Below are 12,623 nucleotides of genomic sequence, written 5' to 3' on the forward strand. Positions count from 1 at the left end.
GTAACCAAGACACAAATGTAACGTCAAAAACAAAAATAAAACGTTTAGTTTGCGGAACAAGTAGATGGTTCATTGACGGCATCTAGTGTTATATTTCCCGTTACAGTCTTTTCATTGCGATGCATGTCTCTATCGTTGTGTTTGTGGCACCCTACACTCCCAGGAAATCTTCCCTTATCTTTTATTTCCTAAGAAATTTAAAAATAAAACATAATTTAGTATAATAAAACCCAATGTATACTTTTTATGTCATGTCTCGTTATTACATTTCTTTAGATAGATCTACATACATGCATGCCCGATGTGGTAATAAGCAATATTATCAAAAACTTCTGTTGTAGACGTTTCATAACGTATATCAATTTCGTTTTTCTAACATGCACAACTTTGGCAAACATTCGGCAAGGGCATTTTACAGTACGTTTCTTTTTAAAGTGGGAAACACATATTTGACAGGCATACACGGGAGGGGATCCAACATATGTATTCCCAAATGGGCACCGCTTAAAATCATATGTTGTGCTTCCGGTAGTACATATGTGCAACATTTCGCAGAAAAATACGTGAAATTTTTATTTGTGATTGAATATTGTGAAAATGACATTGTTTTGCCAAAAACACGCGATGCAGTGCAACTGAGTATACATTACCTAGCATGTAAGTGCATTTACCTTACCTGTATTTGTAGAAATGACGGAGAAAAACGTATCCTCCGTGAAGCGGTATAACTGAAAAAATAGCAACATTTTTATCAACAGGTGGAAATATGTTGTTTTGTTGCCCTGCGCCTGCTTAATTTTGCCCTCGCAACCTTCCGTATGCTAAACCCCATCCTGAAAAAAAAAATTTGGCGATCACTTTGCTAGAAATATATTTTTGGGCGAAAAACCGAATGGGATACATATGTTGTATATGGGCTACATATGTGGTGCATTAGATTTTTTTGAACTCCACAGATCTTGAGCTTAAATGGTACCTGGATAAGGATTTTTTGACAAAACAATGTCATTTTCACATAATTCAATCACAAATAAAAATTTCACGTATTTTCTGCGAAATGTTTACCACATATGTACTACCGGAAGCACAACATATGATTTTAAGCGGTGCCCATTTGGGAATACATATGTTGGATCCCCTCCCGTGGCATATCTAGAAAAATGATAAACGATTTATATACATGCTATATGTGGTTTTCATTTTAAAGATCTTTTATTATACTTAAGGCCATATAAAATTCTAATTTTGATCAGCACTCTAGGAAGAATAGGGTTTCTACTTTCTAAACAAGAACATTTCTGGTAATATTTAAAAACTAACATAATTTTGAAAACTGGAATTCTTCATTTAGCGCTTTAAGATTTTTTTCCATAATTGTGGTAACTTGTCTTAAGTATAAATTGCACCTTAGTTTTAAATGAAAATTATAAGACCCTTTGAAATCACAAAACTAAACAAAAGAAGGAAAGTAATTGCAGACTTGGTTTGCCTGTAAAAAAGTTAAAAAGAACTAATGCTTAAAATATCTACAATGTATGCTGTCTGAAGTCGGGTATCGTTGTAACTTCTTTTCATGATTTCAGTAATAAAATGTCAGGAAAATGTCATGTGAAAACGCTTACAAAAGTGGTTTTATTAAAATTCCAGTCTAACATTTTTTTTTGAATTTTTGATGGTTTGTTAATTTCTAGTTTCTAGGCCATGTCGTGTTATTACATTTCTTTGTGTGGAGTAAGATACTGTAGATACAAAGCCTAAATTTCGTTTTATATCATCAATGCCCGTTAGGTAGATTTCTGAAAATGATAAGGACACTGTTCATAGATTCAGTTTGGTTCGGCCTTATTAGAAACTCGCTCTTAGAAATTGGTCAGTGTGCAAATTTATTTTTTTCATATAACGAAGGTGTCATAAAATAAAATAACAAACGCCTGTTATAATTATAACAATAGGCTCATAATTATCATGAAAAAGTCAGTACACATATACTATGTTTAATTTAAGTAGAGTCATACTTGTCTACGAAGGCAACCGTTATTTGGAGAACAAAAAGACAATAACTGACCGGAGGTCTTTATCCTTGAAAATATTGCAGCCGGGAATAAAAGAGCTAGATAGATCCTATTCATATGTTGTCATATGTTTCATTGTTAATAGAAAAATTATCTACAAAAACAAAATTGCAAAAGAATATTTAGAACATATTATTTTAGTTAAATGATTTCATCATGTCAAAAATCTTGTACTTTTGTAGACTTGTCGGTTTCGAGCTTTTTTTGTCTTGGTCGATCTCGGGATCGAAGTCAATGACATGATGTACTGACTTACAGTGAATCAAAAGAGAGAGAAGGGTTAAGTTATTCAGAGCTTTTATATGCTGAATTGTTGCAGTGACGAAGTGATGCAGTTATCCTTTTTGATTCTATAGTACTTCATATATTCTTTATACTCTTTTTTTCTTTGGCACATTTTTAACTCATATAAAGAGATAAATAAAAATACGACATACGTCCCAATAAAAAAGCTTTTGTTTTCTCCAAAAAGCGAAAAGAAAAGTAATTAAAATGAAACATTGCAACATAAAGGAAATAAGTCGAGTTATACTAGTTTATAGTCTTATTGGAATTCTGGGTATAACTTGATTCATGCATGATTGTGAGCGATCAAACTAATAATCATTTCTTCAAATCCTCAGAGAAATTAAATATAGACAGGCCTATGTTTAAATGGTGTTATTAGTAATTTCAACATTTTCTTGTTGGGCGTTTACTGTACCTAAACAGAAGACCCCACTGTACTGGGGAACTCTCGAAATTGTAGCGAATTCGAAGTTAAGAAAACACCTATCTTTGAAAGCTTATGTGTGTGGTAGACACAGCTATTAGATAAAGGAAAGTCTAAACAAATAAATAAAAAATCGACTTGTTAAAGTCCGAAACAGCGAAAAATCTGTGTAAACGATATCCATGAAGTAGGCGAACTTGATCTATCACACCAATTTTGTGGTTGCTTCGTCAATTAATCAACCTCTAAGACTATTATAAGAACTCGCAATAAATACTATAGATACACAATAAACACTATAAATGGTCATAGAACTTTGATATAAGGCAAGACGTTTTCCTTACTTCATTACTCCAGTCACGTACCTATATTAAAATAACCATTATTTTGCAGCATAGCTATAAAATATCCCCGCAATTAACTCTGGCACATATGATCACAACAATAGCAAGAAGGCGGTGCATCGGAAATCGTTTAATGAAATATGAAAGATTTGTATGGTGTACCATTTGGGTCGAAAGTCTGCTTTGTGTGCGCGCACATTTCAGAATATACGTGTACGTGTAAAAATCTGCGTATACGCTTAAATATATACGTACACGTGTATATTTTTATACGCGCACGCGTACTTATATAAGTGCAGGCTTATATAGACGTACGCGTTATTAAGCATGCATTACGCATGCATGTCCATATATGCGTGCACCTGCATATTTACGCGTGAAAATATACACGTGTACGTATATATTAACGCGTGCACGCACATTCTAGTCGCACTTAAATATACACGTGCACCTATATATTTACAAGTTTACGCGTAAATATATACGCGGACGTATAATTCTACGCGTGAACGCATAATGCTGGATGGTCGTATATATCCGCGTGTACCTTTATATTTACCAGTGTACGCGTAAATATAAACCTTTTCGCGTAATTCTGGGTACTCGTATATATATACACGTACACGCATATATAGACGCACAAAAATATAAATTTATAGATGCACACATATATGGACGTGCATGCGTAAATTTATACGTGCACGTGTATATATACACGTGCAAGTACATATAAGCGTGCATCTACATTTTTACGCGTGCACGTATGAAAATATACAGAGTAAACGTATATATGTATACGTGCACGCGTATTTTTATACGTGCACCTATATTTTGAAATGTGCGCGCACGCAAAGTAGAATTTCGACCCAAAAGGTACATCATAATTTTACTATCTACCCTGACTGCTTTCGGAAAGACACTAAGTGAATACATGTGCGACAAACCCTACTGGCATTTAAATCAGGAAAGCCATAATAAAGACTAAATAGTATTACATCTGACCCTCTATGTATATTCAAGCATTTAATCGGCTTAAGTAAGAATCTAGTTATTCGTTTTAGCCATTCTTTTTAGACAGACAATGCTTTGACAAAGGCCACAAGTCAGTGTTTTTAACATTGGACAAATACCGTTGTTGAAGAACAATCTGTAAACAAAAAAAATGCAGTATGTTCTGCTAGTGAATAGACTTTCTATAAAAATGTTCTTGATAATTGTATCATTGGGAGGAAGACTGGCAAACATTTCTAACGCCAGGTTACTATACGGGAATTTTTGGCAAGTTTAACAACTTTGGTAAACTATGCTACGAAAGCATATGAAAGACTAACAGTGAAGGACAATGTCCAAACAAATTCCACAGTAACTAAATTCAAATGGTAGTTATATCAACTGGAGCCTGGAAATCCCTGTCGATCAAGGGCTGTCTGAATTGAATTAAGTTGAGATCGGGGCCGCACGCTGCCGACTACACTACGCATAACCAATTATCATATCAAAATCTTAGAACGAAAAGCTTCATATTTCATCAGTTTGTCACACAGGTAACAAGTGTGCATGGGTCAGACTTTGTAAAATGTCAGCTACTAGGATAAACCATAGAATATTTGTTTATACTTTTCATGCAAGTAGTAATAGATGTAAGAATTGGTGTTACAGCGTCAAACTATGGTATCAAAAAGTCAAATGCAATGAATTATGTACGCTAAACTTGGTAGCATCTAAACAAAGCATTGTTGAAAAGGTAAAGAAAACTGCAATAGAAGAATTTGTTAAAGACTGGAAAAATAAAGTAAACTCAGATATTGGAAGTAGTAATGTTGGTGGAAGTAAACTGAGAACATATAAACTTTTAAAAAGTGAATTTAAGGTCGAAGAATATTGTAAAACGATTATGTCTAGGACACATAGACCTGCTCTAGCAAAATTTAGATGCGGTGTAGCGCCAATTAGAATCGAAACTGGCAGATATGAAAGGCTCCAGTTGCATGAACGATTGTGTCCATTATGTATTAACAAGGTTGAATCTGAATTTCACGTAATCATGGAATGTCAGTTATATGATGACTTAAGAATTAGTTTATCTAATAACATATGTTCATCAAATGAAAGTTTTTCGAGGTTGTCTAACTCTGACCAATTTCAGTACTTGTTTTCTAGTCAAAATCATATTCGTATACTAGCCAAAACCTGCTTTAATATTTTAAGACGAAGATATGAATACTTATATATTTAGTAGATAGGTTGGTTTTAAACTGTTTAGATTTAATATGTACATATTGCTAAACATGTTTATAAATACAATATTTAGTTTTTAAGTCTGCCTAGAGACAATTATTAATCTTTTATTGTAGATGAAATCATTTCTTAATTATGTGTAGATTTTTAAAAAAGAAATAACCATTCACAGGTTTTAGTTTTATGTAAATTTCAGGCGTAGCTACACTTAGAAGATTATTATTATTCCTGAATAATGATTGTCTCTAAACTTTTAGTTTTGTACATTTGTGTCAAGATGGGGTGTAAGACTTGTTATTTTACATGGTAAATAGTCTCTTACAATTCAATTATTGAATGACATTGTACTTTTATGATAGTAACTGTATAAAATGTATATTGTAATGTTGTACAATGACGAGACTTTAATAAACGAATAAACTATCAAAATCTTAGAACGGAAAGCTTCATATTTCATCAGTTTGTCACACAGGTAACAAGTGTATACTGAACAAAATTATTTAAGGGTCGAAAAATAACAAAAAATAATACGGTGGGCGTTAAACTTTTGGTTTCTAGATACTGTTAATACAATAACAATCTTAGATGTTTTTAAAATGTTAGCCTGTAAATGACCTTTTAAAGTCTTACGTCTTCGGCAGATTTTTCAATTTTTTTTTTGTTCCGGAAAATAATGGTCTCTAGAAAGCTCTTAATTTTTCGAATTTGAATATACATGAGGAAGTTACTGTTCTGAAAAAAAAAGTGCGCCGACCATCTTAAAACTTAAAATTGTTTCACTAAGCTAGAATGTCTGAAAATAAATTAAAATGCCCCAATTTTTTGTTTGCAGTTGTTTTCAGAACATTTTGCATAATCAACAATTCAAAGTATTTAGGATTATTGGGTCAAGAATCCTGAGTAGTATATTATTAAAAACAATTTGCAAGAATCTGCATTTTGACTAACTTTGTCCTAGAAATCGACATTTTCAGTTACAATTCACAAAACATACCAAAATCAAGAGATGTTTCTTTATCCTATAATTAGACCATTTAAAAGGAATTGATTCAAAATATGTTAAATGATGTGTAATATTAATAAAAAAAAAAGACTGAGAACATTGTAGTTCAAAAATATTTTTCGGGTCTGATTTTTTTCTTTCGTATAATAAATATATTTCTTTAAGAACTGGAGAGAAAATTAAGAATCGTGTTTTCTAACAATTTTTGAAATTTTCGGACAGACCATAAATACATCATTATTTAGTCACAAGATATTAAGAAATTATGACTTTTTAAAACTTCTGTTTTTCGTTAATCGTGTTATTTCTACTTCTGTCACACGCAAAGAATCCGAAAAATTTGAAGACAAACACTGCTCGCATTCAATTTTCAACACTTCAGGTTTTAGAATAGTTTAGACGTGACCATTAAAATCATTTTGCGCAATAATCAGATGAAGTTGTGCACGTATTAGTGGAGTTACAAATAGAAATGCTAACCAAAATAGACATGAATGTCAGCGGGAAGCTGAATGTCAGATTCCTCGATTGTTGCAGAAATAAATATGTTCTAACCAATTACATTCAAGTTTGAATACCTATCCCTTTCACACCAACTTCCCTCATAAAACCACTGAATTACGAAACACATGCCACTGTACCTTTACATCTAAGTTTAATCATTAACACTTCCTGCTATAATTCTAAGAAATGTTTTTGTCTGTTGCAAAAAGTTCACAGACTATGCTTTATTTCATCGCTGCCCTTTTAACAGAGGATAGTAAACTTCGTCAGTTTATTAGATCTTACATACGTAAAGTTGAAATCATCGACATAACCATACATATTGTATAAGTTGTTTTCAAGCTCGCCCTTGAACTTCATCATACCTTAGTCAAATTAATAAAACAACCAGATATGATGACTGTATTTTGCAGTTATTCTTGGTAAACATCTTTAGAAAGGCATAATATCTTTTCTGTAGAGTGAAATGAATATATTATTTTATAACATTCGTACGTGACAGTGGCCTTTGGTTTGTATTATTTAAATGTCTCCTTTCCCCAAATACCTCCCTTCCCTTTTTATACGCCCGTCTCTGAAAGAGCAGGGCGTATTATGTGAACATCCGCGGCGGGCGTCGGTTGGCGTCCAAAGCATGTCCGCTCTCTTAAGTCGAACAGTTTTCATCCGATATTCACCAAACTTGCTGACAATGTTTTTGGACATAATATCTCGGCCAAGTTCGATAACCACCATAATCGCGCCAGACACTCTTGGATTATGGCTCTTGTTTTACTCGAAAAACTGCGAATTTAGCCTTGTCCGCTCTCTAACTCGATCAGTTTTCATCTGACGGGCGTATTTTGTGACAGTCTAGCACTCTTGTTTACCCCTATCCCCATTTTAAGATCTTGCATATAATTTAAATGTACTTGTTAGATTTTTGAAAAACCAACATGCTTTATCATTCTACTACAGTTTCTACTGAGGACTGGTGGTCGGACTACTTTTCAGTGTATAACTTGGTGTTTGCTGTGCTCTGTGCTTCCATGATATTTACGCTTACCTTTCAAGTTTTGTACGAATTGGTAAATAAAACGCTGACGATGTCAACTGCTTTGACTATGGCAAAATGTTTAATTGATGGATGTTTTGGCCTTGAATTACAAAAACACATTGAAGACATTGTTTTGTTTTGTTATTTTTCAATTATTATGTGTTTTAGACAAATACAAAATGTTTGATTTTAGGATGCTTTTGCCTTGAAAGGGTCTTTTAAATTACAAAAAAACACTGAAAATATTTTTATTTTCAATTAATACATGTTTCATTTCTGTTTCTTACTTAAATCCACATGCTACCTTACAATCTATCTTACAAAATAAGAACGTTCGCAGCTTCTAAGACTGTTCTTCCTCAAACAGAATAGTTACAAATGTCAATAGCCTTTTTATAAGTGGCAATATTTGTAAATATATTTTTAGTTCGTTCTTGAAAGAGAAGATTATTCAGATTATTCCTAACTTATGATATTTCTTTAATATGTCATTGTTACAGATTTGAAACTGGTTCTCATTTAATCCATTGTATCATATGTAGATGTCGCTCAGTCTCGAAGATTTAATTAAATATACTGTTTTCTTACTTATATTTTGTAATTTGAAAGGTAGTATGTACATATTTTAAGAGCACATCGAGCACCTTACATCGCTTCACGACATACTCTATACAATATCATTATCTTGTTTCTCACAAGTTGCTAAATGCTTAATAACTGTAGAAAAAGGGCACTCAGGAAAATCGATTACCTACGTATTTTAGCAATCGTATTTCTATACATTATATACCTATTACAGTTTAAGGATTGTTTGAAACCTTTTTTCCAGGAAAATGTGAATTGTCTTAACTTAAATTTACATTTCCAGATACATGATATTTTTCTATTTTGCATTCGACGTGATTTAATTTTCTCTGTCTATTTATTAGAAAATCATTGCACCTGGTACAATATGAGTAACAATAATTATTTGTTTTCATTATATCTTCACATCGTAATACCGCCTCATCCCATCGTTTCTTCGGATCGTATCACCACGCTATAGCATCGTATTTTTGCATCGTGAAACCGCGCCATCGCATCGTAGTATCTTAGCATCGTGATAACGCGCCACTACATCGTATCTTCGCATCGTAACACCACACCACTACATCGAATCTTTGCATCGTAACACCGCACCATCGCATCTTATCTTCGCATCGTAATACCGCGCCATCGCATCGTATCTTTACATCGTAGCACTGTAACACAATGATAGCTTGCAGGCTGGTTTCCAGTTAAATAATCATTGTGTTTACTCTATCTGATATTGTTAAGGGTAGAGAATTCAGATACTTTTTAGAAATACTAATCATTTTGTTTACATGTTTAGGACATTGTTTATACTTACTATTAAAGGCAATATGTTTTATCCGTTAAGTTTTGGCATAAATGACCTTGTTAACTTTTATAATGGGTCAGTTAGTGCGAAGTTCTTAACAATAATTGTTTTGACTCATCATAATTACTTTGTTATTGATTTCGACAGAATGTTCATTAATTGGTCAGTAAATGTTAATTACTTTGTTTACCTGGTCAGCATATTGTTGTTGTTTACAACTTTAGCGCAGTGAATCACAATCGAAAATTTTTTTACCAGTCATTTATTTACGAAAATACACAATGGTGTTTGATAATACATCTGTTGTTTACGGTTATATAAGTACATAATGACCGTTTTGATTGGCATGTTTTTGAAAATGCTGTGAATATTTTTGAAATACTTGTAAAGATGTTATTGCGATGCAGTTCGTGAAAAAGGTCTAAATACTCAAAAAAATGCTTAGAAAGGGAGGACTGAATTAAGAAGAGAGGGCGGAATCAGGAGAATAAAATCAGAGAATTAGAAATGCTTTACAAAAATGGAATAGGATAGTTGAACAATGCGAGCTCGGATTAGTACGTGAATGGGCTGCAATCATATTTAACTTTTAGGAAGTCAGATTGGTAACACGTACTAATGTAAATTTAAATATCCTCATTGTGCATGCTAAACATTAGGTCAACATTTGCATTAAAACTGCGAAAACACAATGTCAGATAGAAGAACGTACGCAGCAATAACAATATGTCCAGTAAAACCTTAAAATGTGCAACCAGTTATAAAAAATAAACAATCTTGACAGTGCACGCAACGATAGTCCAACAGATACTCTCTTAAGCCATGGTTTCGTAAAGACCTGAGGATAACGAAAGTTTCAAGTAAGCGAAAAGTAGCGAACGACGGGACGAACGTTAGGTTAACGAATACTTCTGGTAATCAGCCTCGGTGCAACAAAATCCAATAGTTAAACAACTTTCTTGTCAATGACCTTTGAATAGTTTTAAGATCGATAAGCCTATATTTGAAACTTCTCCTTAAACCTGTTTTCATACTTGTTTTGCGAATTATGCAAGGATTAAAGGCATTTAAAAATTGTATCTCTTCAAACTCATAAAATGTATACAAAATTAACCCCTTTCAATGTAGTACTTCGAATTGTCTTACGATGTTGCAAATCCCCCCCCCCCCCCCACCCCCTTGTGCCTTGTATTTGAAAAATGCCGCCACTCGAAGTGTTTTCCCAGTCCAGCAGTTGTTAAACAAGAGTTTCTCATCAATTATCCTCAAACACCGCATACACGAAAGTTACTGTCTTAACAAACTTTTCAATGAATAAGACCCGTTTCAATTATCATGTCCAAAATAAGTACATTCAACGACTTTTATCATCATTTAGAACACTTTAAGTATTATCTCAAGCGTGAAGTAAATTATCTCAAGCGAGAATGGCATCATGATGTTTTTCCAACATTCAGAACCATTTCAACAATTATGCTCTTTAATAATTGATTACGTTACGACCTTTATTCATCAAATGTCACGATCCTCCAAAGATGGTTCTCTGTGCTTTCGGTCAATCTATCCTAAACTTTTATCTTTCATACCAGCTGTACCAGCATTCAGACTTTAGTTTACCATCATGTTCTCCAAGTGATACTGTTTTATGAATTGTCCAACATTCAGGATTGTTTTTACTAAGTTTCCTCAAAGATGTAATGTCGAAGGGGGTTTCCACCATATAGAAGAGTGTAAAGCTGAAAATATTATTTTACGTCATTTAGAATCGTTTCAACTTTCATGTTCTTCGACAACTGCTTTGCTTTAACTGCGAAAACACAAAGTCAGGTAGACGAACGTACGCAGCAATAATAATATGTCCAGTAAAACCTTAAAATGTGCAAACAGTTATAAAAATAAACAATCTATCAGACAATGCACGCAACGATAGTCCAACAGATACTCTCTTAAGCCATGGTTTCGTAAAGACCTGAGGATAACGAAAGTTTCAAGTAAGCGAAAAATAGCGAACGACGGGACGAACGTTAGGTTAACGAATACTTCTGCTAATCAGCCTCGGTGCAACAGAATCCAATAGTTAAACAACTTTCTTGTAATTATCAATGACTTTTGAATAGTTTTAAGGTTGATAAGCCTATATTTGAGACTTCTCCTTAAACCTGTTTCCATATGTATCTCTTGAAACTCATAAAATTTATACAAAATTAACCCCTTTCAAAGTAGTACTTCGAATTGTCTTACGATGTTGCAAATTCACCCCCTCCCCCTTGTGCCTTGTTTTTGAAAAATGCCGACACTCGAAGTGTTTTCCCAGTCCTGCAGTTATCAAACGAGAGTTTCTCATCAATTATCCTCAAACACCGGATAGAGTTCTGCAGAAACCGAATTTTTTCACTAAATAATCCAATTCATTTTCAACCATGAATAATTCAAAATGTGAATCACGACAATAATATAAGTAGGTTTTTCTATGTTATTTTGTTGGGTGTGGTTGTGTGTTTATCTTTGGTACACGTGTGTCTGCGCTATTGTGGTTTACGTTGTAGTGTGACTGTGATTAAGGAACGTAGCATTCCCTTTGTATATTCATCATTGTTCTACTTTCCCCTTCAACTTTCTTCCCCCAACCCCTCCCCCACCCCCAATTTTGCCCCTTACCACTTCCTCCCCATCTATCTACATTTGGTATAAATACTTGATGTGATTCCAGCTAAAATACAAAAGGAGCATTTTTCACAACTTGCTCCAGTTGTGACAGAAATTGTAAATCGACCACTGCTATCTGGTGTGTTCCCTGAGGAGTGGAAAACTGCTGTGATAAAACCTTTGTTGAAGAGGAAGGGTCTCCCACTTGAACTGCAAAACTATCGCCCGGTGTCAAATTTAACATTCCTCTCCAAAATTCTTGAAAAAGCTGCACTAAACCAAATCAATAAGCATATTGAAGCTAACAATCTCCTCCCAGCTAACCAAAGTGCCTATAGAAAATATCACAGGGTTGAAACAGCAATGGTCAAAATGTATAACGAACCTTTGGAAACCATTGATAAAAATCAAGTAACAATCGTGGTCATGATCGACTTGAGTTCAGCGTTGATACCATCGATATCCCAATACTGATTCAAATCCTTAAAGGTGAATTTGGTGAACATAGCACTCCTCTGACATGGATAGAATCTTATCTCACGAACAGAACAATGAAAGTCTTAGTTGAACAGTCAGCATCTCACACAGGGCAACTGAAGTTTGGTGTCCCGCAGGGTTCTTGTGCCGGGCCGGTGATCTTTTCACTGTATATATCGGCTCTCAGCCGAGTTGTGCAGAAATATCCAG

The sequence above is a fragment of the Mercenaria mercenaria genome, chromosome 1, assembly GCF_021730395.1.
Source record: "Mercenaria mercenaria strain notata chromosome 1, MADL_Memer_1, whole genome shotgun sequence".
NCBI lineage: Eukaryota > Metazoa > Mollusca > Bivalvia > Venerida > Veneridae > Mercenaria > Mercenaria mercenaria.